Source organism: Dromiciops gliroides, chromosome 3 (genome assembly GCF_019393635.1).
Source record: "Dromiciops gliroides isolate mDroGli1 chromosome 3, mDroGli1.pri, whole genome shotgun sequence".
Taxonomy (NCBI): domain Eukaryota; kingdom Metazoa; phylum Chordata; class Mammalia; order Microbiotheria; family Microbiotheriidae; genus Dromiciops; species Dromiciops gliroides.
The window spans coordinates 376090895-376118559 of NC_057863.1; positions in this window are offsets into that span (position 1 = coordinate 376090895).

A 27665-nucleotide genomic window follows, 5' to 3' on the forward strand; every position below is an offset into this window, starting at 1 on the left:
CTGGATATGGTTGATTATTTAATGAGCTAAAGGTTTTATCAAATATTTGCTACAAGAAAAATCACACTTTCTGTCTGTTTTCTTTTACAACATAAGTAACATGAAATTATGTTTTACATGATTGCTCATGTATAACCTATATCAAATTGCTTGCCTTCTCAATGGGCACAGTGGAAGGGGGGAGAATTTGGAACTCAAAATTTTAAAAATAATAATAGGCATTTTTATTTAAAGTTTTAGTTTCAAATTCTATCCCTCCTTCTCTCCCTTCCCTTTCTCCATCTGTGAGGCAGTAAGCAATCAGATATAGGTTATGCATGTGCAATTATGTAAAACATTACCATATTAGTTATTTTGTATAAGAAAGCTTGAATAAAAGAAAAAATGAAAGAAAGTGAAAAAATTATGCTTCAGTCTGTGTTAAATCAATATCAGTTCTTTGTTTGGAGATGGATAGCATATTTCATCATTAGTCCTTTGGGATTGTCTTGGATCATTGTATCGCTGAGAATAGTTGTCATTCACAGTTTTTCATCAAACAACATTGATGTCACTGCACAATGTTCTCCTGGTTCTGCTCACTTCACTATACATCAGTTCATATAAGTCTTCCCAAGACTTTCTATAATCGTCCTGTTTATCATTTCTTATAGCACAATAATATTCCATCACAATTGATGGACATTCCTTTGATTCCCAATTCTTAGTTACCACAAAAAGACCTGAAGTAAATATTTCTCTTTTGGGGGATGTGTTTGGGATATAAACCTAGCAGTGGTATTGCTGGATCAAGTGTTATGCTCTTGGAACATAGTTCCAAATTGCTCTCCAGAATGCTTGGATCTTTTTACAACTCCACCAACAGTGGATTAGAGTCCCAGTTTTCCCACATCCCCTCCAACATCCAATATTTTCCTTTTTTGTTATATTTGCCATTCTGATGGATGTGAGGTGGTCCATCAGAGTTGTTTTTATTTGCATTTATCTAATCAATAGTGATCTAGAGCATTTTTTCAGATGGCTTTGATATCTTTCTCTAAAAACTACCTGTTCATATCCTTTGACCATTTATCAATTGGGTGATGACTTATATTATTATAAATGTGACTCAGTTCTCTATATATTTGACAAATGAAACCTTTATCAGAGATACTTGTTTTAAAAATTCTTTCACAATTTTCTGCTTTCTTCATCATCTTGGTTACATTAGGAACTCATAAGTTTTTAAAAACAAATTTTAAATATTCTTTTTACATGTAATTGGGGCAAAATAAAATATCAAATTTAAAAAATAAACTAAAGACTATGGAAAAGTGGGCTCCATGGTACTAGCTGTAGGCCCCCACATGCCTAACTTTGACTCTATGAGAAAAAGACCTTTTTCCTTTTCTCCATATTAAAAAAAAAGATAAATAACAGTAGCATTTTAATTTGTTTTTTCTAAAAACAGTTTTAGGGTATAGGGCATCAACAGTATTATTTATCCCAGTATACTGTTCATTGAATAGGTGGTAGGAAAATTCATTGGCATGAGAAATAGAGACTAATTGTCTGACCTGTTTATTCTTTGATTGTGGCTTTTTATTTATGCCAACCACAATAGGGTGTATCTGTGAGTCAGTGGCCTAGCATAGTGTGTAATTTAGGGAAACTGGCTAAAATCACTGATAAATTCACCAAGAGTTTAGGCTTTTAAGGGTTTATTAAAAGACATAAGATAGTAAAGAGAGAGAAAGATTAAGAACAGAATCCTTATAGCTTGGAAATCCTAGCCTTCCTAACTGCTCATGTGAAGTCCTGCCACCAAGCTGACATCTCAAACCAAAAGAGGAAGAAGCCCTCCGTTGTCAGCATCTGCTTCCTACTTCCCATCCTCCTCCCAGGAATGGGAGGCTCTTCACATTGATTGGCTGAGAGAGGTCTCCTGCCATGCAGAACTCCACAGCCTCTGAGAACAGTCCTTCTCTGGGCTGGCCAAATTCAAATTCAAGATCTAATCACCTCTAAGTGGGTACCCAGTAGTTCCTCATTCACACCCAATTCAAACACTACTAAGTCAATCAAGTCAGACCCTTGGGCATCTACCAAATTCCATTATCTTAACAATAGAAAGAACCTAAAGGAACACCTAAAGATGGTCTCATTCATCCAAGGCTTTTCTTGTCACTAGTGCCTTGTCTCTGTCTTACTTATTCTCCTTCTTTTGGGTCCTAAGATCATAGAATATTTAATTGTAAGGAAACTGAGGCACATCTAGTCCAGCCCCTTGATTTCTACATAAACGAAAGAGAAGTGAAGTAACTTATACAGGTAGTAAAGGTGAGATTTGAACTTAAGTCTCATCCCCACACTGGAATGCTGGACACTTCCTCTTAGAAATAGGCTCTGATAAGTGAGTTTTCACCTTGTCTCCCCAAAAATTGGGCCACCATACAACTTTCAGGTCATTTCCACACAATACCATGATACTTAAGTCTTTTCCATCTCCCCTTTATGTGCTTTCTTTTCCCATTAGAATGAAAGCTCCTTGAGGGAAGGAATTACCTTTGCTTTCTTATATTCATATCCTCAATGCTTAGTTCAGCATTTGATATATAGTAGTAGGTTTCTGCCAGTCATGGACAACCATGGATCAGCACCTTGAAGAGCCACAGGCCACAGTGTGGCTGTGCAGTCCAATACCGGAGCCACAGCTCCTGCCGCAACAAGGACATTGGAAAACTGCACTCTCTGTTGCCCATTGGTTCCTGCGTCTCATTCATTTTTCTTCCTCCAGAGCTTGGAGGCCCATCTCAGCTGCGTGCAAGCTGCTCCTGAGTACTGAACTCCATCGGGCATGGTCCTTGGCCATCTCCTCCCAGCTGCCGGTGTCTATTCCCAGAGCCCTCAAGTCTCACTTGCATACATATCTGTAGTGAAACTGGGGGCATCCAGCAGGTGTTTGGCCTGGGGCTAACTCCCCATAGAGTAGGTCTTTAGGAATACACCCATCTTGCATGCGGTACACATGACTGAGCCAACACAGTCGTCTTTGTTTCAGTAGCATGTAGATGCTCAGAAGTTGCAAGTTTGATATATAGTAGGTGATTAATAAATGTTCTACTTATCTCTCTGTCCATTTATTCCATTCTGAATCCTACCTCCTTCAGGGGTTTCAACATTTGACTAAGGTGCTCCACCTTTTACTATCATGTTCAATGCTTTATCCTTTAATGCAACACCCTTCTTACACCTTGATTGCATAGTTAATTGACCTGAACTACAGTGGTGCCCATATCTCCACTTACAGTGCATACTAACATGACCACACAGCAAATTTCATCACCATTGGAAGCTTTTAACTTGAAAAATATCCAACTCTGGAAATTAATATTGTAATTACACAATCAGCTAGTTGCGTCTTACTACTCTGGTCCATTCTCAAGGGGAAAAAAAAGTTGCGGCCCTAGGGAACTGTGCTTCAGACAAAAGTGTATGGGACAGGCTATATTATGTATCACATGTGGCTTAGAAAACATAAGCATCTCTCCCCTTAGAGGCAGGTAGGTGATGCAGTGGATAGGGGCCTGGAATCAGGAAAAACTGAACTCTAATCTGGTTTCAATCACGTACTATCTGTGTGGCCCTAGTCATGAGACTTAAGGTCTCTCTGCCTCAATTTCTTCAACTGTAAAATGAAGATAATAATAGCACTTATCTCACAAGGTTGTTGTGAAGATCAAATGAGTTAATATTCATAAAGCACTTACTTAGCAGAGTTCCTGTGCTAAGGAGGCACTTAATAATTGTTCCCTTCCCTCCCACACCAAGCAACACTAACCTTCAAAAGACTAACAAGGCCCCATAGTAGTCACCCTATCTTATCCTGAACCAATGATAGAAGGCATAAGAACAGTCCCATCACAGCAGTGGGGGCAGTGTCCCAGTATTACTGCAGAGGTTGTGTCCTAGAATTTAAAAGCCACTGCTGCCCTACCCTAGAATCTGGAGAATAAAAGGGAGGTATTTCCTTTTTGTTCAAGTCCCTTTGAGGTCATCTACTCAATAGTCCAGCATTATGAGCATCCCCCAACCAAGCAAAGCTAAGACCAGGAAGGATAACCGTGAGGATAGAAATGGCAGGTACTATTCAAAACCTGGTAGGTAATTTTGTTAGGGAGGGTAGTGTAACAGGGACAGATTTGCCTTGCAAGAGTTCACTGACTGGACTGCAGTTATGAATACAAGTTTAGTTGTCATACCTAGAATCAAAGGTAGAACCCAAGACTGGCAGTGATGCAGAAGCACATGTCCCTGCAAAGCCTCTTTTATTTAACCAGTTTCCACTTATTGTTTGTATTTTATTATTAACACAGTAGTTACTGTAGGATGCCGTACCATTACTTTAGTTAATTTAGAAGTAGATGTGAATGGATCTCTGTTCTTTGAGATCTCAAACCATACAAATTAATGGAATTTTGCATAATTATTCATAAAATAGACTAATGTTTCACTACCACAATCTATGTATATTTTTCAAGCATAAGGTTCACTTTAAAAATAAATTACAATACTTCACAAATATATATTTATATTACATAAGTGACATATTTCATATAATGCACTGTGAATTTAAAGGGCCTCTCCCATTCCTTCCTCAACAATTTTTTATCCTTGTGAATGATAAGACTTTATATCAAAAAATAAACTAGGACTTCAAGAGCCCAGAGAAAAAAAGTCTCAAATAATGTGTGTTGAGGCTATAATTTAAGACATATATGGTACCTATGAAAGCCCAAAGACAAAATTCCAAATAATATTTTCACTCTTATAAAGCATACCCAACAATGGACTTTTTCAACTTTCATCTGAAAGACATTTCTGTTTTCCTTTCTCTCATTCATAAATAATAGTAGAGATGGAGAAAAATTAACTCAGTGCCTACATTGTCTGTGATGTGTTTTACAGGACAATTATTTTCTATAGCATCTTTCAAATCGAAATTGCATTATGTTTTCTCATGAATTGGGTCAAGGAGCCTTGTACTGGAAAATGAAAAATGTCTAGAGGCCCAGTTTTGTAAACTGCTTAGGTAGCTATACAAATCTGGATTCTTTATATCAGTTATATAGCTAAGCAACATACAATACTTGCCAGGCTGAGGATCACTATTGAGCTCAAAGATGAGAGAAGATACCTTCATATGGTGGCATGATCTCAGAATCCCAGAGGGCCTTAGAGGCAAGTATTATTTCTCTTCAAACTCACAACTTCTGAGGGCCAGCTGGGAATATTTTCTGAGGCTATAAAACCTGCCCAGGGTCATACAACTAGTATATCTCAGAGGCAGCATTTGAACCTATGCCTTGTTGATAATGAGGTGGCTCTTTGTGCAATGCTACTGGGAACTAAAATTTATTTAGGATGTTGGTGTTGTTCAGTCATTTTCAGTCATGTTTGAATCTTAATAAACCCATTTGGGGTTTTCTTAGCAAAGATACTTAAAATAGTTTGCCATTTCCTTCTGCAGCACATTTTAAAAATGAGAAAACAGAGGCAAGCAGGGTTAAGTGACTTACCCAGGATCACATAGCTAGTAAGTATCTGAGGCAAGATTTAAACTCAGATAAGACTTTCTGAGTCCAGGACCAGCACTCTATCCACTGTGCCACCAAAACTGGGGTCTTCCCTTTGTATCTCAATCTTGGGATAAGCATATATTGAGTTCAGTCAGGATCTGGAGAGCTCTTCCAGAACTACAGATGGCCATAGTCCCTCTGGAAGCACATTTGTTTATATTCAAAAGCAGAGGATCTTAACCTTTTTTTTGCGTGTGTGTGTGTGTGTGTGTGTGTGTGTGTGTGTGTGTGTGTGTGTGTGTGTATGTGTAATGGGCACCTTTTGTAGTTTGGTTGAGCCTATTGGTCTGTTCTTAAAATTATTCTTTTGAATACTTAAAATAAAATACATAGAATTACAAAGGAAACCAATTATATCAAAATATAGTTAGGAATACTCTGATCACATGTGATCTAATAGCAGCTATAATACCTCCAATCATTTCAAAGTAGCTATTGTGAGGGTCAAATTTAATAGCTGGAGAGTTGAGTGGCTCACTGTAATATTGGGGTCCTGGAAATAATGAGGGACCTCTAGTTTCAAATCTCCTTTCTCTCTAAACTGCCTTTTTATATATTTCTCCCAGGCCAATAAGAAAGGAGCCTATGAGGCCCATAAGGACTCAGGAATGTCAGAGGGGATTTTGGATGTATCCCCTACTGCTCGTTGAGCTTCTGTAATCAAAATTGGTAATAAATGAACAGTATCCTCTGGCAACTGTAGGGAGACAACCCCATCTGGAACACAAGATATGGTTGCTCCAAGCTTATGAAGGGGATCATGACCTAATAAATTTACAGGGGCATCAGGCATAAGTAAGAATGAATGTTTCACTGTTAAAGGCCCCATAGATACCATGAGAGGGGTTAATTTTGCCACTCTTTGGGCTTTTCCTGAAACTCCTACCACATTCAGAGATCCTATAGCTTTACATCCAGGGTCTAGTTTACTCACTAATACTGATTTAGAGGCTCCTGTATCTAACAGATAATCATAATATGTGTCCCCAATTTTGAGGGTCATGTGAGGTTCCTTACTCTGGGGAGGTGAATGGATTGATATAAAGGGGTTTATTTAATCAGGGCCTGGAAATATGTAGGTTTCAGTATCTATTTTCCACCCCTCCCCTTCATAAAGTCAATACTGTGCTCCCCTCTGAGGGAGTCCATGGTTACCCTGATTCTGGTTTTGTCCTTCTGTACCTCTCTGATAGGGTCTATGGTTATTCTGATACTGTCTTTCTGTATCCCCCTGAAAATATCTATATCCATTTTGATTCCATCTGTAATAAGGCCTATAATTACCTTGGTCCTCGTATATTATCTGTTTAAATTCTTGTTTCCTAGTTCTACAGTCCCTCAATGAGTGTCCTTGTTTATCACAGTAACCACACACCATAGGATCTTTGTGTTGGCCCTGACCAGAAAGTGCTGGTGCCAGAATGCTCTGTTTAGGCTTATTCTCCTCATTTGACTCAAAAACATAGGTGGCAACTTCCTTAAGCCTCTCTGTAGTCATATTTTTCCAGTCTGGACATAGTGTCAGAAAACATTTACAGATTTCTGGCAACAGATGGTAAACGAATGTGTTAAGCACAACATAGGAATCTTTTAAATCTAGTGGGTCCAGCCTGGTGTATTGCCTAGCAGCTTCACAAAGTCTATTGTAAAACCTATTGGGTTGTTCATTAGGCTTCTGATCTAAGTTTAAGAATTTCTGCCAGTTTTCAGATTTTTTAAAGCAAGATTCCATTCCCTTCAGAAGTGTTTCTCTAGCATCTTTTAAGTCTTGGAATCATAATGATGACCAATACTATGAATATAAACAATATGTTGAAACATCTGCATAACTATGATGTGATATGAAAATACTTTACTCTAGAGTACATAAGTTGAAAATAACTTTACTCATACACCAATGATGAAGGAAACCAATGAGGAGTACATTTAAGTTGATACAACTTCTGTTGTGCTCAGTGGTAACAACTATGAATTTATTACTGGCCTATCCTCTCTCATGATGTGGAAGCAGCTATGCATAGGTTGTTGGCATAAATTTAGGAAGCTCTGAGTTCAAATTCTGACTCAGATACTCACCAGCTATGTGATCTGGGTTACTTTCCTCCTGTAAAAGTGGAGATAATAATAGCACTTACCTCCCATGGCTATTGGGAAGATAAAATGACATAATAATTATAAGATAATTTGCAAACTTTAAATCACTATGCAAATTCTAGCTATTATTACTATTCTTTTATTATTTATTGTATTGGATATAATCATTATCATCCTTCCAAGTAACCCATAGGACAGTCTGCTCCTCATTATTGTCACCTCTTACCATCTGGATGATTACATAATATTTTCTCCTAACTCATGGAATGTCTCCTAGAGCAAGGGTTCCTAACCTTTTTTGTTATAGATTCCCTTGGCAGCCTGGATCCTTCTTGGAATAATTTTTAAAGTATAAAATAAAATACATAGGATTATAGAAGAAATCAAATATATTGAAATAGTAATCAAAATGTTAAAAATTCAAGTCCACACACACACCATATTAAGAATCTCTGGTATAGAAGATGGCCCAACATCCAGATTCTGAATACTTAGGATAGTCCTCAAAATTACCCAGTAGCAGGCTTCCCTTAAGTTCTGTAGAAGGGAGTTAGAAAGCCTTTTTTGTGCATTATGTCACTTCATACTACACTGGCAAAATCCAAGAAGTAGACCTTGTTGATATGGTATTATAAGTCACAGTCTTATTTGGGGGTGCAAGTGGCTAGAACTTCATTGCAACTTATTAGTTCTTTTCCTGCCCTATCAGGGCTGGTCCATCCTCATGCTTCCTCCCCCAGGCCTAGACTTCTTCTGGCCCAGTATGAGATGTCTGTCACCTAAATTTTTAAAAAAGGAAAAAAAAGAAAAGAAAGAGGCAGAGCAAAGATATCAAAAAAGTAGGAACTCACCTGAGCTCTCCCTATAATCCCTCTAAACAACTTTAAATAATGCCTCAAAACAAATTCTGGACTGGCAGAACCCACAAAAGTACAGGATAAAACAATTTTCCAGCCCAAGACAACTTATAAGATTAGCAAGAAAGGTCTGTTGCATCAGTATGAAAGTGGAGCACAGTCCAATATAGGGCACACTCTAGTAAACCAGCAGTAGGCCTTGTGGCCAACTGAATCAGTGGTGGCAGCCATGGTTGCTGGACCTCTCAGCCCACAAATAGCAAATGAGTCCAACAACTGGTCAGAAAGAGATAGCAGGGGTAACTTTGCTGCCACTGGGGGGCAGTTCTCTATTGTATATCCCATACTTGGATCTGGGTTGCAGTTCTGGTCCCAGTTCCAGGGTGAGAAGAAGCACTATCACAGCTAGTGGCCACAGTGTTGCTCAAATCCTGGTTACAGTTCCAGGGTGAGAAAAAGTGCTTAGGTTGCTCACAGACCAGGACATGGGCCAAAACAATAGTAAACACACCTCTCAGGGGGCAGAGCCAAGATGGTGGAGGAAAGGCAGTAAGCTCTCAGAACTCACTACACAACTGCTCCAAAAAACCTCCCAAAAATGCCATAAGTTAATTCCTGGAGCAGCAGAACCCACAAAAGAATGGGCTGAGATCATTTTCCAGACAAAGATGGCTTAGAAGGTTGGCAGAAGGGGGCTGGTGGGCCAGGCAAGAGTGGAGCCCAACCCCACATTCACACTGACACAGATTCAGTCCCAGGCAGGCCAAGTCAGAGAAAGAGACCCTTGGAGCCTCTGAATCACCTGCAGTGCCAGCATCTTCTGGAACTAAGCTCACAGTCTGGTGAGATAGCTGAGTGATTAGCCAGTGGGAGATTACAGGGGTCTCTGCTATTGCTGAGGCAGAACTTGGGTGTTACACCCTTGCTGGGAACTAGGAAGTAGACTTTAGTGGCAGTGGCCTTGGTGGGGAGAAGTGCAGGCTCTTCAGACTAACAACCACAGCACACAAAGTTGTGCTGCCTGGTTAATTAGCAAGTTGGCCTGGGGTTATCTATGGACCAGAGAACAGGCCAGGTGAGTAAAGAACCTGCCTCTCCTTAAATTGTACCACCTGGGACCCCCTGAATCTTGGAACAGTGCAGCCTGGAGTTAAAAGTCAAGTAAAAGACAGGAAAGATGAGCAGACAGAGAAAGATGTGGACCATAGAAAGTTTCTTTAGTGACAAGGAAGATCAAGGTGCATCCTCAGAAGAGGATAGCAACATCAGGGCTCCTGCATCCAAAGCTTCCAAGAAAAATACGACTTGGTCTCAGGCCATAGAGGTGTTCAAAAAGGACTTTGAGATAAAGCAAGAGAAGTAGAGGAAAAAATGGAAAGAAAAATGAGAGTGATGCAGTAGGTTCATGAAAAAAAAAAAGTCAACAGCTTGAAAAGCCAAATTGGCCAAATGAAAAAGAAGGTACAAAAGCTCTCTGAAGAAAATCATTGCATAAAAATTAGGATTGAGCAAATAGAAGCTAATAACTTTATGAGAAATCAAGACACAATAAAAAAAATTGAAATGAATTTTAAAAAGAGGGCAATGTAAAATTTCTCCTTATAAAAACAGGTGAACTGGAAGATAGATACAGGAGAGATAATTTGAAAATTATTGGACTACCTGAAAACCGTGATCACAGAAGGAACTTAGACATCATCTTCCAGGAAATTGCTAAGGAAAATTGTCCTGATATTCTAGAAGCAGAAGGTAAAATAGAAATTGAAAGAATTCACTGATCACCTCCTGAAAGAGATCCAAAAAGGAAAACTCCCAGGAATATGATAGCCAAATTTCAGAGCTCCCAGGTCAAGGAGAAAATATTGCAAGCTGCCAAAAAGAAACAATTCAAGTACTGGGGAGCTACAGTCAGGATAGTCCAAGATCTAGCAGCTTCTACATTAAAGGCCTGGAGGGCATGGAATATGAAATTCCAGAGGGCAAAGGATCTGGGACTACAACCTAAAATCACCTACTCAACCAAACTGGGTATAATATTTCATGGGGGAAGATGGGACTTCAATGAAAAAAAAAGGACTTTCAGGCATTCATGATGAAAAGACCTGAACTGAATAGAAACTATTTCTTTCAAATAGAAGACCCTAGAGAAGCATAAAAAGGTAAACAGGAAAAAGACATTAAGAGGGATGGTAAAAGGTTGAATTGTTTACATTCCTACATGGGAAGATGATATGTTTAACTCACAAGAACTTTCACAGTATTAGGGCAGATGATAGAAATAAATTTAGACAGAGAGCACAAGTGGGAATTGATTATGAAATTATTATATCTGTAAAGCATTTATTTTTTGTATATCTTTTTTTGTGGGGTGGTTGGAGTTGAGTGACCTGGGGTCATGCAGTGGGTGAGTGTCTTGTGTCTGAGGCCAGATTTGGGCTCAGGGCCTCCTGGGTACAGGATGAGTTCTTTGTCCACTATGCCACGTAGCTGACCCATGATAACATCTTTAGGGTAAAATTGAGGGGTGAGAGGAATATACTGGGGGAGGGGAGAGGTAGAATGGGTTGAAATCCCATATGAAAGAAATAGGAAAGGGCTTATGGAATGGGGGGAGAGATGGGGAAGGATCAGGACAGTGAATGAGCCTCACATTCATCAGAATTGGCTCAAAGACCTTAATCTCATCAAAGTTGGCTCAAGGAGGGAATAACATACACACTCAATTGGGTGGAGTAATCTATCTAACCCTGCAGGAAAGTAGGAGGGGAAGGGGATAAAGAAGAAGGGGTGAAAGAAGCGAGGGGACAGCCAGAAGCAAATCCCTTTTGAGAGGAAGAATAGGTTGAAAGAAGATAGTAAATAGAGTAAATATAATGGGGAGGGAAAAGGATAGAGGGAAACAGTTGATAATTTTAACCATGAAAAAAATTTTGAAGCAGAGGCAAGAGTGATGTAAGATGATTGATTGATTGATTGATGATAATTGGATGAAAATGAGGATTTATTGTGACAATAGGATGGATTGATGATGGTGATAAAATGTATAGTACTTACTTTGCTGGGCTATTGTGAAGAAAATTCTTGGGCAGTTATAAGGTACTGTATAAATGTTATCTATTACTGTCGTTGCAAGAATCAACTTCATGGGTTTATTGTAAGGAAATCTTTCTTTAAAGTATTATATAAATGTAGTTTACTTTAAAATAATGATGAGCTGGATGCTATCAGAAAAATTCAGAAAGACCTACATGAGCTGATGCAATGTGAAATGTACTGTATACAAAATAACATCAATACTGTAAGATGATCTGCTGTGAATGACTTGCTTATTCTCAATAATACAATGATCCAAAACAACTCTGAAGGTCCTGTGAAAAATGTAGTCCATCTACAGAGAGAGAACTGATAGTGTCTGAATACAGATTGAAGCGTACTTTTTTTTCATTTGTTATTTCCTTTATCTAAAGTTTTGTCTTTGTTTTCTTTCACAACCTGGCTAATGTGATAATGTTTTGCATGACTGCTCATGTATAGCTTTACAAAAAGAAAGAAAGAGGTTACATGAATATGGGTTTGGAATGTTATATACTTTGTCAGACAGAATTGCTTTATTGATCAATTTTTCTTAATCATTTTTTTTGTTACAAGAGAGGATTAAATTGGAGCAGAAGGGGAACTGTATAAAAACCCAAAGGCAGTAAATAAAAGGTTATTTCATTAAATAAAACACATACACCTCTCCCTTGGATGAGATGAAAACTTAAACACCCCCGAAACTAGGTCTGAAAACAATTGCATAAAAAAAATTCCTGAAGGTTGGAACAGTATCTGCTCCAGAATTAGAATCCCCTTTAACATAGGGTTAAAATTCAAGAAATAGGCCAGAAAATGAACAAACAAAAAAAAATCTGAATATAGGAAGCTAATATGGTGACAGGGAAGACCAAAATTAAACTCAGAAGACAAAAAAGTAAAAACTGTTACATCAAAATTATCAAAATAAAATATGAATTGATCTCATACTATGGAAGAGCTCAAGAAGGATTTTTAAAAACAAGCGAGAGAGGTAGAAGAAAAGTTGGGAAGAGAAATAAGAGTACTGCAAAAAACAACAACAAAAAAATCATGAATTAATATTCAACAGGGGCTGCTAGGTGGAACAGTGGAAAAAGCACTGGCCCTGGATTCAGGATGACCTGAGTTCAAATTTGTCCTCAGACATGACACATGACACTAGTTGTGTGACCCTGGGCAAGTCACCTAACCCCCATTGCCCTGAAAAAAAAAAGAAAAGAAAAGAAAAAGATTCAGCATTGTAATAAAGGAGGCACAAAACAAAATACTGAAGAAAATAACACCTTAAAAAACAAAAGAGGCCAAATGGTTATTTTTTTTTTGTTAGAATAAGATGGTAGTTTATTTAGGGGCAAGGGAAGGGAAGGGGGTGGGAAGGGAAGGGAAGGGAAACCAAGAGAAATCCTTGGACTTCTCTTGGGGAGAAAGGCACAAAGCACATGGCTCTGAGGTACCAATCTCCTCGAGCAGGAGACCGGTAGTTACTTTTATAGGGGACTGATGGGGGGTAGGGGTGACCATTTCAGAAGCTGATCATCTCTACCTCTCTGTGACTCAAATGGGATGTTGAATCAGGTGGGAGAGGGAGAAAGGAAACCCAGAAGGGAGGGTCCCATCCCCCAGTTTTGTGTGCCAAGAGGAAAGAGGGAATTTCCTGATTCCCCGTACGGGCCACCAAAATGTTATGGGGGAAAATGGAGTACGGGTTTGGGTTAAGGGTTGGGGTTCTTAGGAATTACTCTTTAAAGAATTACACCCTCTTGCATACAAAAGCAGTTAGAATAAGATGGTAGTTTATTTAGGTGCAAGGGAAGGGAAGGGAAGGGAAACCAAGAGAAATCTTTGGACTTCTCTTGGGGAGAAAGGCACAAAGCATATGGCTCTGAGGTACCAATCTCCTGGTTATTTTTTAAAAGCACAAAAATCCAATAAAGAGAAGAATGCCTCTAAAAGTAGAACTGGCCGAATGGAAAATGATACTTAAAAATGCACTGGAGAAAAACTACTTAAAAAGTAGAAATGGTCAAATGAAATAGGAAGTACAAAAGCTCACTACAGGAAATATCTCTTTAATAATTAGAATTGGGCAAGTAGAAGCTTATGAGATATCAAGAAACAATAACACAAAATTCAAAGAATAAAAAAAAATAGAAGAAAATGTAAAATATCTCATTGGAAAAACAACTGACCTGGAAAATAGATCCAGAAGAGAGAATTTAAGAATTATTGGACTTACTGAAAGTCATGATAAAAAAAAGAGCCTAGACATCATCTTTCAAAAAATTACCATGGAAAACTGCCCTGATATTCTAGAACCAAAGGATAAAATATAAATTGAAAGAAGCCACTGATCTCCTCCTGAAAGGGATCCCAAAATGAAAACTCCCAAGAATATTATACCAAAATTTCAGGGCTCCCAGCCCAAGAAGAAAATGTTGCAATTAGCTAAAAAGAAACAATTCAAATATCATGGAGCCACAGTCAGGATAACACAAGATTTAGCAGTTTTTACATTACATGACAGGAGGATTTGGAATATGGTACTCCAAAGACCAAAAAGAGTTAGGACTACAATCAAGAGTCACCTACCCATCAAAAATGAGTATAATCCTCCAGAAAGAAAAGTCAATATTCAACAAATTGGGAAATTTCAAGCATTCCTGATGAAAAGAGCTAAATAAAAAGTTTGACTTTCAAATACAAGACTCAATAGAAGTATAAAAAGGTAAACAGGAAAAAGAATTCATAAGGGATTTAATAATGTTAAAATGTGTACATGCCTACATGGGAAAATAATAATTTTTGACTCCTAAAATCTTTATCATTATTAGGGAAGTTAGATGGACTATACATAGACAGAGAACATGGATGTGAATGAATATTATGGGATAATTATCTTAAAAATTATGTGGTGAGAAAGAGGAATGCACTCAGAGAATGGAAAAGGGAGAAGTAGAATGGGGTAAATTATAAAAGAGGAATGAATGAGCTTTTACAGTAGAAGAGAAGATGGGGGTGGTTGGAAAGGGGGGGTGTACCTGAACCTTACTGTCATCAGAATTGGTTCAAAGAGGGAAAAACACTCAGTTGGGGATAGGGATATATCTTTCTACAGGAAAGTAGGAGGGGAAAGGGATAAAAGAATGGGGCAGGGCTTATAGAAGGGAAGACAGATTGGGGCAGGTAAAAAATCAGAAGCAAAACACTTTTGAGAATGGACAGGGTTAAAGGAGAGAGAGTAGGATAAATGGAGAAAATAAGATAGAGGGAAATAGTAAACACAACTGAAAAATGTTTACACAAAGTTTCTCTGATAAAGACCTCATTTTTCAAATACAACTGAATCAAATTTATAGAAAAAAGAGCCATTCTTCAATTGTTAAATGGTTGGAGATATGATCAGACAGTTTTCAAATGAAGATATCAAAGATATCTATAGTCATATGAAAAAAATTTTCTAAATCACTATGGATTAGAGAAATGCAAATTAAAATTCCATTTCACACCTATTATTTTTATTAATATAAAAGAAAAGGAAAATGACAAATGGAAGAGATGTGGGAAAATTGAGAAACTAATGTTGATGAAATGGCATACTGATTCCACCATTCTGTAGAGTAATTTGGAACTATGCCCAAATGACTCTAAAATCATACATACCCTTTCACCAAGTAATACCACTACTAGGTCTGTATCTCAAAGAGGTTTTTAAAAAAGGAAAAGGAAAAGGACCTATATGTACGTACGTACATACATACATATACATATATATATATATATATATATATATATATATATATACACATACACACATACACGTAGATGTGTGTGTGTGCATATTAGCTCTTTTAGTGTTGGCAAAGAATTAGAAATTGAGAGAATGTCCATTAACAAGGGAATGGCTTAACAAGTTGTGGTATATGATTGTGATATTACGCTATTGTGTTATTGTTGTTATTGGTTTTCCTTCATTCCCAAAGAGAACCATGACTTTGGGGTGATGTCATGATTTGCACTGACTTAGATCAAAGTGAGAGCTGTGCAGTCACCAACTTCTCTCTCCTCTCCAGAGCCATCTGGGTCCAATATAGATCAGGACGAGTGTAGATGGCCATAGATGTTTAAGGCAATTGGGTTTAAGGGAGTTGCCCAGGGTCATGCAGCTAGTGTCTGAGGTGAGATTTGAACTCAGGTCCTCCTGACTCCAGGGTCAGTGCTTTATCTACTGCACCACCTAACTGCCCTCTAAGGTGCTATAAAAATGATAAATAGGATGCTCTCAGAAAAACCTAGAAAGACTTACATGAACTGATGCAAAGTGAAATGAGAAGAACTAGAAGAATATTGTATATATTAACAGCAATATTGTACCATAATATTGCTGTCTTTGTGCATAATGTTTTCCTGGTTCTGCTCACTTCACTATATTGCAGTTTATACAAATCTCACCAGAACTTTCTGAAATCATCCTGTTTATCATTTCTTATAGCACAATAATATTCCATCATAATCATGTACCACAACTTGTTTATCCATTCCCTAACTGATGGGCATTCCTTTGATTTCCAATTCTTATCCACCATAAAAAGAGCTACTATAAATATTTTTGTACAAATAGGTCTTTTTCTCTTTTGTGGTGATATCTTTAGTACATAAATCTAACAATGGTATTTCTGGATCACAAGGTATGTAAAATTTGATAGCCCTTTGGGCATAGTTCCAAATTGCTCTCCAGAAGGGTTGGATCCATTCACAACTCCACCAACAATGAATTAGTGTCCTGTTTTCCCACATCCCTTCCAACATCCAATATTTTCCCTTTTTGCCACTCTGACAGGTGTGAGCTTGTACCTAAGAGTTTTAATTTGTATTTCTCTGCTCAATAGTGATTTAGAGCATTTTTTCATATGACTAAAGGTAGCTTTGATTTCATTGTCTGAAAACTACTTCTTCATGTCCTTTGACCATTTATCAATTGGGGAATGACTTGTATTTTTATAAATATAATTCATTTCTCTATATATTTGAGAAATGAAGCCTTTATCAGAGAAACTTGTTTCAAAAGTTCTTTCCCAGTTTTCTGCTTTGCTTATAATCTTTATCACATTAGCTTTGTTTGTGCAAAAGTCTTTAATTTTATATAATCGAAATGATTTTACAGTTTGTATTGCTCTCTATATATTCTTTGGTGCTAAATTCTTCCTTTCTCCATAAATCTGACAGATAAAACATTCCATGCTCTCTTAATTTGCTTATGGTATCACCCTTTATGTATAAATCATGTACCCATTTTGACCTTATTTTAGTATATAGTATGAGATGTTGGTCTATACCTAGTTTGTACCACACTTTTTTCCAGTTTTAACAGAAGTTTTGGTCAAATAATAAGTTTATGTTTCAAAAGCTTGAATCTTTGGGTTTATCATATATTAGATTACTATAGTCATTTACTGTAATGTAATTTGTACCTTTTATATTCCACTGATCCACTTCTCTATTTCTTAGCCAGTACCAGATCATTTTGATAATTACCTCTTTATAATACAGTTTGAGATCTGGTACTGCTAAACCACCTTTTTGGCATTTTTAATTGATTCTCTTGATATCCTTGAGCTTTTGTTCTTCCGGATGAATTTTGTTATTATTTTTTCTAGATCTATAAAACACTGGTATGGCACTAAACAAATATATTATTCTATACAGGACTGTCATTTTTATTATATTGGCTTGGCCTACCCATGAGCAATTATTGTTTTTCTAATTGTTTAGATCTGACTTTATTTGTGTGAAAAGTTTTATAGTTTTGTTCATATAGTTCCTGGGTTTGTCTTGGCAAGTAGAGTCCCAAGTATTTTATATTGCCTACAGTTATCTTAAATGTCATTTCTCTTTCTATTTGTTGTTGCTGGACTTTGTTGGTAATATATAGAAAGGCTGATGATTTATGTGGGCTTATTTTGTATCTTGCAACTTTGCTAAAGTTGTTAATAATTTCAAGTAGTTTTTTAGTTGATTCTTTAGGATTTTCTAAGTATAACAACATGTCATCTGCAAAGATTGATAATTTTATTTCCTCATTACCTATTCTTATTCCTTTAATTTCTTTTTCTTCTCTTAATTGCTATAGCTAACAGTTCTAGTACAATGTTAAATAAGAGAGGTGATAATGGTCATCTTTGCTTCACTCCTGATTGTATTGGGAAGTCTTCTCTAGCTTATGGGATTGTCTCTCTTGATTGAGCTGATATATCTCACTCCCAGTAGGAAGATCATTCACTCCATGTGTTGTCTAAGTTTTCATCTTCCTACCTCTGATTTCTGTTTCCTATTAACTTTAATAAGTTGTTTTATTTACTATTTGCTATGCGTGGTCTTTGTGGAACTAGAATTTGATGGACAGCAGCCAAATCTTAAATATATAGCTTCAAGCACTCTTTTCCTCTTAAGGAATTGTGATCAGGAGTTTAGCTTGAAACTAAAAATTATTTCCCCTAGACTAATAATATTGGGGGGCGGGATATAGATATAATTTGAGACCAATATCCATTCTCTGAGGGGAACAGATTGGCCACCCTCTGGCATCAAACTCCGTAGTCTAAAAGTCTCAGTTGGAGAAGGGTAGGTATGTTCTTAACATGATATTCCCAAGTATCTGAGAAGAATGAGGATTCAAGGTCCAACTGCTTTAAATTATTAAGAAGAATAAGTTACAAATTTACCTTTCCCCTTTGACCACAAATTCAGTACAGCTAAGGCCTACTTCGCTAAAATTTCTTCCTTTTCTAGGTGATGTCCTAGAATAAGAAATTCCTTTATTCATCAAAGGTGCTCTGAAATAAAGTAGGTGGCAATTTCAATCCCTTTTCTTCTACTCAAATTGGATAACCCATAGATTTCAAAGAATTCCTACTCCATATTCAGGGAAAATGATAACTTCCTAAGGCAACATTCCCCTGCACTGCTAGACCCAGCCTACTCATGCTCTGTAAGCAGTACCCAGTTGGGACATTGGTTCCTCATGCTGTATAAGAATATTCCTTGGTCTTAGAGACCCTGTCTCCTAGATGGAAGATATTAAAGTCTATTATTTTATCAACCACCATATTAGACAAGAACCTAAAAAGAGAGGTTAATGGATTTAATCTCTCATTCCATTGCTATTTCCAAATCATGCTGCCCATGGGTACAATTCATCCCCTTTCTAGTTTCCCTTTGCGGATTGTCCCCATTATAATGTGAGTTCCTTGAGGGGAGGAATTATTTTGCTTTCTTGTATTTATACTCCCTGTACTTAGCACAGTACCTGGCACATAGTAAGCACTTCATAAATGTCGTATGCTGTATTTTAGCTTGAAGAAGCAGACAAGACTCCTGGCTGAATCATTATTTCTACATCCATTCCTTGACTTTCTCCTCATTCCATTTCTTCATCATATAGCCAGCCAGTGGCATGATGCCATAGAAAGGCTGACTGTTCAGCTAATAGACTGCTTCATTAGATGGGTAGCTCAGACTCCCCACGAAATGAAAGATGGAAGACCATGTGAGTATTGCTTTTCTCACCCTGCCTCCACTTACCAGCAATGGGATCTTTCAGAAGAAGAACTTGACAGAGACAAAATTAGTATATGCCTTTTTATTGCTTTTTTCCAGACATATTTCTCATTTTAAAACACCTCTGTGTTCCAAAGGAGTAGCCCTAGTTTGATCCCAGGACATCCCACCTCACTATTATATACTTTCAATTTATTATAATAAAAGTTCTCCATTTCTCTCTTTGTGACCTTGACCCTCTGAAATAGTTATATTTTCCCTGCCATATTCCTTTTCATATTAAATTCCATTAAATTGCAAACATCAAACTCACTCACTCCATTGCCTGAGTTTTCCCTCAATTTAATAGCCCAAATGTATCCAGAAATCCACCCTGAAAATAACATACAATTTTTGCATATGTGGAACTCACTTCCTCTGTCAACAATAGTTTACACAATAACTACTGGTAGGTAATTTAATTCCCAATGATATTAAGAATCATATCCAAACTCTATTTCCATTCCATTGTAATTTTCAGTGCACCAAATTATATTGGATAAGATTGTGCCTGTAAAAGAATAAAAATTAAGTAAAATACAAATAGTTCTGCCCTCTAGGATTACTTTCCATCTACTCTGTATCTATCTTGTTCATATATAGTCATTTTTATATTTTCTCCCCCATTAAAATATGAGTTATTTGAGGGCAAAGACTATGGTTTTATCTTGCTTTGTTTCCCCAGTGCTTAGCATGGTGCTTGACACATAGATCTTTGTTGACTGACTGGCAAGTACCACATTCGTTTAGCTTTTTTCCAAAATAATTTAGAAATGTAAACTTATCCCCTTCTGGCTAGGTGTAAAAAGGTAAGTCAATTGAAACTTTAACAAAATAACAATAATAATAATTCTCTAAATCTCAACTCCTAGGCAGCTAGATGGAGTAATGAATAGAGTACTCAGCCTAGAGTCAGAAAGACCTGAGTTCAAATGTGACCTCACAATTACTAGTTGTGTGGCCATGGACAAGTCACTTAACCCTGTTTGCCTCAATTTCCCCATCTGTAAAAAGAGCTGGAGATGGAAATGGAAAACAACTCCAGTATCCTTGCCAAGAAAATCCCAGATGGGGTCACAAAGAGTAGGGCAAGACTGAAACAACTTAACAACAACAAAAATTCCAACTCCAGAGGATCAATTCTCACATTTTATTCTAGTCTGCTAGAGTCTCATTATAGTTTTCCCCCCTGTTCTCACTGAAAAACAATGCATTTCTGACTCCCCTCCCAAAGATATGCTTTACAGAATTTTTAAGAATTCTTTTGCATTTTGCATTGAATAGAGAAAGACATGGCACTTTTCCCAAACCAAGGTAATCCTGATAGACTAGTACACAAATATTTAAATAGATAAGACACATGAATATATGAATAATTTCCCCATGCAATTTTAATACTGAATCCTGAAAGTTGTTAAATTGGTCACTTCCTTAGGTGACAATGTTAGGTGCCTCAGAAGAAAATAAAACCTATCAAAGAGATAAATTTCTTGGATTCACACCAGATTATATTATATTACCTAGGTATGATTACACTTTTTCCCAAGTTCTTCATTCAACTTCCCCTAACACCACAACCTTATACTAAGTTAGGATGGAGAGGCAATGTTATCTATTAATTGATCCTTTCCCTAGCATTTCAATTAGGTGACATAAAGGTATGACCCCAAATTAGGAGGCTTTTTCCCCTCTCCTTCGAAAAGCCATCCCTTTTAGGTCCCCTTCAACTACCCCCTCCCACCAGCTCTCTGTGACAGCTTTCAACTCTCAACTATCCTGTGGAAGAAGAAGGGTTGTTCATACTGAGTGCCTACTTCTACTTTTGTCAACATTTCTTCTCCATTCCTTTATTCTGAATGTCAAAGTCCCCTTGATTCTGTCCTAGCTGAATCTATCTATGCTAAAAGGAGGTGAAGAGACTCACCATTCTATAGCCTCTCTCAGACCCAATGAGACAATGGAATTTTGTCCTTCACTCCCATCCTCATTACTCAAATGAAACAGTTCATTTAAGGGTTTAAGGGAAAGAGACATGGTTATTTTCAAGGGATTCCATGAAATCATAGCATTTCAGAGTTGGAGGGGACCTCATATACCATCTAAGCCAGCCTGTTCCTAAACAAGAATTCTCTTTACAACATATCCCATAATTGGTCTATCAGACTTTTCACAGGTAGTAGCTCAATGATCACATCTGCCAATAATTCCAATACTTCCCTCAGAAGATTTTGTCTAGGCCTAGTTTCTATATTTCAACAATAGCGGTGAGGCACACTCATCTACTTACTCGTTTCAAATTTATTATTAGTCTTCTGAGTAGAGAAAGCAGAAACAAAAGAATTGAGCATTTCTGCCTTCTTTATGTAGCCCCCTATCATTGTAGCATCTATCTCAAGATAAAGTCCATTGTTTTTCTTTTTTTCTCTTCTTTCCCCAAAATAAGCTTCAAATACCTTTTCTGATATAACTATTTAATTATTGGTATCTGTGGTAAAATATGAAAGTTTTTAACAGTCGGTTAGGATAACTGAAAGACGCCAGTTTTTCAAGGACCACCCTTTTGGGGAGGAGATGAACAGTCCGCCTGCTGCGCATGTCAGACTGCCTGCCGGGTACAGTCCGCCTGCTGCGCATGTCAGACTGCCTGCCGGGTTTTTTGACTTCCGGGGTGGAGAGAACGAGGGTAGGCCTTTTTGCCTGCTTGGCGGGACTCCTGGCGGCGCGGCACAGACGGTCTCCCTCACTCCAAAGGTGGCCTTTTTTGGTTTGGTGAGTTTTTATAAGAAATATAGACTAAGCCTAGATTTAAGACGATTTCTACTGTATTTCTACTTTCCTATCCTTCTAATCAACAACACCTTATATACAATAAAGGCTCTATCTAGAAAACCAGAAGCTTCTTCCATTTACTAGTCTGGGAGATAAATTAAGGGAAAAGTTAAGTAGGGGAGATTTATGATCTAATATCCAATTTTAAATTTCACATATCAAAACAAAGGATTCCAGCAAGCATGTTTCAATCAATTCTCTAGACATATAGATGTCATCTTTTGTCCTGATTCTGGGGAGGGGCCAAGTGGCATCTGTAAGATCTAATCAAAATCTGATCAACTCTGCCCGGACTTTAGACTCATCTCAAAAGGTTCCCAGCCCTCATTATTCTAAGGGCAAAATCCTTTACACTCAAGAATAAATAAGTTATTAAGATGTGCTTTGCAAATTCTCCAGTCCTTGCACACAGATGACCTTTATGAAATTGCTTGCCTTCTCAGTGAAAGGTGAAAGGAGGGAAGGAGGAAACTCAAAATTTGAAAAAAAAATGTTAAAAATTTGCATCATATTGGAAAAAATAAGATATCAAAAGTGTTTTAAGAAAAAGAAAGAGAAAAATATTTCAAAAAACAAAACAAATTCTTCAGTCTTGAGTAACTCAGATATGAATGCCTGGATTGGTAAAAAATTTTTGGTGCTTATGTTTATGTTTTCATCAGTCACTTTAGGTGTTTTAATTGGCATTTTCCTCCCCACTCTGATTACTATCTCAAACAGGTACTGTGGTAATGTGCTAGAAAACATATATTAGAAAGTTATAGTCCTAATGTAAATATAAATTTATATTTATAAGCATTTATTTACTGTAAAATTATAAGAATTCATTAAAGCTGTGGACCTAGTTAGCTTCTTTCCAAGAATGTATGCCTATTCCTATGAACTGTGCATTTTGACACATAATCGCAATAAAATACTAATTAAGTACAAATTGCCAACAATTAAAAATAACAGCTAACCATTTTAGTCAAATAGCTTCACCCAAGATCATTGAACCAGCAAATTTTTAAAGACCAGAGCTATACTTAGAAAATCTAGTTATACTATTGAACTCAACAGGGAAAATCCTAGGACAGAATTCAATGACAAGCATCTACCTCTGCATGTTCAAAGTTCCCAACAGACCTCTGATTTCAGATAAGAGTTTTTGAATTTGGAGTAAGATTTAAATAAGCTCTTAAAACAGCCCATGCCGAATTCATAACCATCATCACCCTATTTCAAGAAGAAATACACAAATTGCTTTCATTTATTCAAAGAAAAAAACAAGGATGCTTCCCTCACTTTCCTGTCTTCAATATTCATTCATTCATTCATTCATTCAAACATTTGTTCAATGTCTACTATCTATCAAGCCTTGTGCAAAGTACCTGAAATGCAAAGACAAGAATAAAGGTATTTGCCCTCAATGACCTTGTATTCAATTGTGGAGAAGCAGCAAAATCCATAGATAAGTGCACACGTGCACGCACACACACACACACACACACACACACACTCTAAATAAAACTGAAGCAATTTCCAGAGGAAGGGCACTCAAAATTTGAGGTTATCAAGATAAGCTTCATGTGAGAAACAGCATTTGAGCTGACTCTTTTTTTTTTCTTTGCAAGGCAATGAGGGTTAAGTGCCTTGCCCAGGGTCACACAGCTAGTGTCAAGTGTCTGAGGCCAGATTTGAACTCAGGTACTTCTGAATCCAGAGCTGGTGCTTTATCCACTGTGCCACCTAGCTGCCCCTGAGCTGACTCTTAAGTGCAATTAGAGATTATATAAAGAAGAAATTAGGAAGAAGAGCATTCCAGGCATGGGGAATGGGAGGTTAAATGTTACGTATAATGAACAAGTAGTTCATAGCAGAATGTTTTAAGGGGAATCATGCATAACCAGCTTAGAAAGCTAGGCTGGAGATGGATTGTGAAGGCTTTCAAGAGCAAAACGGGAGTGTTTGTATTTTATCCTAGAGGAAAGGAAGAACCACTGGGCTTTCCTGATTATGGATATGAAATAGTCCAACCTTTGTTTTAGGAATATCTCTTTGCCAGTTGCACAAAAGACAGGTTGGTAACAGCAAAAAAAAAAAAAAAAAAAAAAGAACCAGAGAGATAAGTTAGGAGGTTCTTTCAGTATTCTGGGTAAGCGGTAGTATGTGTGTGTGTGTGTGTGTGTGTGTGTGTGTGCGCGCGTGTGTATGTGTGTGTGTGTGCGTGCATGCACACATGAATACAAAATATATGGATGTGTATATGTATATGTGTATGTGTATATGGAAGTCATCCACATTAAAATGAGAGTAGAACCTGATAGAGCTGATTAGATCACTAACAGAGAGAAAGTAAAGGACCTCGGAAATAGCAAAGGAGACAGATTGGATACAAGTAGAATAACCAGGAGTATGTAGTGTCATTAAAAACCCAAGAAGAAAAGAATATTCAAGGGGAGAGAGTGATCAACAGAGTGAGATGCTTTGGAAAGGTCTAAAAGAATGAGAACTGAGAAGAGGTCATCAGATTTAGCCAATAAGAGATCAAAGCTAACCTTGGAACAAGCAATTTCTATTGAGTGATAAGGTTGGAAAGCATATTTTAAGAAGATGATAAATGAAGGAGGAAGGAAGAAATGGATATAAAAAGTGTACACAGCATTTTCAAAGAGAGGATTAATACAGTAAAGATGGCCAGGCAAGTGAGCATAATTTTAAGAATGGGGAAGATGGCTATGTTGGTCAGATTTGGATAGTCATTTGATGAAGAGATACTGAGGATGGGAAGGGGGAAGATAATTGTGGAGGAAAGCTACCAGAAATTAAGGAAGTCTGGGAAAAAAAGGGCACAAATAAAGGGATTGATTTGGACATAGAAAAAGTCATTGTCTTCATTTAGGTGTGAAATAAAAGAGAAGAGAATGGGGGGGGAGAAATGTGAATCAGGTTTGCAAGGCAAAGTAGGGGAGAAGAAGGAGTTCATAGGGAATGGCTCCTATTTTTCAGGAAAATATGAGGAGAAGTTCTCTGTTGAGAGGGAGGATATGATATGGGCATTAAAAGGAAATAAGGAAAGGTTTAGTACAGCCTCCATGGGATCTGTAATTTATTCAATTAGGGATGAATAAAAGTTTTCCCTTGCTGTAGCGAAGGATCAACTAAGAACAGATAACATCAACTTGTAGATGACCTATTCAAAATGATTGTATGACTTTCTCCATCACTGTCCAATAAGAAGAGGGAATTAGTGTAGACAAACCAGGAGTGGGATTTGTCAAAGCAAAGGTGGGATTAGGACAAGAGGAAAGAGATAAAACAGAGAATAATGTATTGTTGAACAGGCTAATAATAAGGTCGAGATTGGGAAAGGAGGAAAATGATTGGGACCAGGGCTGATGGCTTAAATGATCATAACAGGAGGAGAGGTCCCAGTAAGGAAGAACAGATTTAGGATGAATGAGGCACAGAGAGAGATGAAATAATAATTGTAATTACATTGACAATAAACAATAGCATTTATATCGTGCTTTAAAGGTTTACAAAGTGCTTTACCCAAACCAAAAAATCCTTAATTTTATTCTCACAACAGCCCTGGAAAGTAGGACCTATTATTATTTCCATTTTATAGATGAGAGAATTGAGACTGGAAAAGGTTGAATGACTTGCCCACTATCACACAACTAAAATTAGAATCAGTATTTGAATTTAGGTCCTCCTTTCCAATGCTTTACCTCTTGTGTCACCTAGATGCTTCTGGAAGAGGATTCATTAAAGAATTTGAGTTCATGAGCATGGAAGAACATAAGCATGTGTGAAAGGGGAAAAATATGACCATCTCTGGGTCAAAGAAGGTGTGGTAAGAAAAAATAACAATTACCACTAGAATTTATATAGCACTTTAAGATTTGCAAAGCATTTTATGTGGTATCTCATTTGGCCTTCATAACAAAAGGTATGTGTTATCCAAAAAAAAAAAATCATTGTCCCCATTTTACAGATGAGGAAACTGAGGCTGAGATAATTTAAATGATTTGCCCACCAAAATTCATAGGTATAATTTGAATTCAGGTCATTCTGACTCAAAATTTAGCATTCTATGCATAGAAAATATTGGTGATCTGGGAGACCAAGGTCTCTCAAATATGAGCTATCTGAGGGGACATCAACATGTACATTGAAATACCCAAATAACAGGGCAGTGATTGTGATGAAGAAGACTGTGAACCAGATACTAAACTCTTTAAGGAAGGAGAATGACCCAGAAATTGGTAGATAACTGCCACAAGAATTTGGATAGGTCAATATATCTGAATAGAACAGACTTCCAAAGAGGTGAAGTTACTGAATGATAAAGGCAGAGAAGGATGGGACTGTGAAAATGGGGGGCAAGGAATATGCCTACATGGTATGGGGCATGAAAAAAATATCCTAGAGAAAATGACCAAGGATGCTTTATTACCTGAGAGGATCCAGGTCTCTACGAAAACCAAAAGGAGGGTAAGAGGAAAACATCTGGAATGGAAGAAAGCTTATCAACAATGTATAAAGGATTCCAGAGGCCACAATGGAAGGAGAGAACTGAACTGGATTCAATTGAAGGAGAAGGGCTGAGGAGGTTGGGGGCGGGGGTGAGAGAACAGAGTAGTGGCAAGGGAAAGGGACGGTTTTCACTTAGGCAGCTGTCAGTTTTGTATCACTGGGCATTTCAAAAGGGAGAGATAGGAGTTTGTTAGACATAAGAAGGACATGAAGTACCTTTGGACTGGGGTTCCAAATCTCAAGAATTCTGTGATTATCAGATCAGTTCTCTTTGAGCAGTAAGGAAGAATGAATGAGTAAATGGATAAAGAACTTAAAATGTGTCAGTCATTGTGGTAAGTGCTGGGAACACAAATAGAAAAGGCAAGGCAGTCCCTATCCTCAAAGAGCATACCCTCCAATGGAGGGAGACAACACATTTAAGGGAGTGGTGGCCAAAGACTGTTTTGAATAGAGAATTCCCAAGGATGAGGAATGAAGTCAGAGAACCTGACTGCATTATCACTTCTAGTGTTGATTTGATTATTTTCCCAGATATAGAGATGGAAAGAGGAAGGAGGTATGAGAAGCAGAAGCATTGCAAAAAAAATGGATGAAGAATAGCAGCATGGGCTTCTGGGTTGGGGTAGAAATGATAAAGTTTTACTAGACAGAAACTTAGGGACCCATGAAAGGAGCTTCAATGCTGGGTTGTAGGTGGAGACTGGAAGAGAAATGTATAATATAAGGATGGGCCAGACCACAGCAAAGGCAGCTTAGATCTAGTGTCTGTGGCCTTAATCATAGATAAGATTTGACCATTGAGTTTGGCCTGAGATTGGTCCTACTGTTTCTGAGGCTTGAATCTTTGACTGAGTCCAGTTCAACAAAGGAAGATTTGCCCCCTGCTAGCTTAGTCCTAATAGAGAGTTGTTATACTATTGTAGTGAACAAGGGCAAAGTAGCAATGGATTTCAGGGCAGTGGAATCAGCAAGGGGGCATGGAGAGAGGAGAGTGATGGGAAGAGCAAGAGGAAAACCTCTTAGGGGCTAACTGCAGACACTGCCCCAGGTCCCAGGTGATCAATCCCAAAGCAGT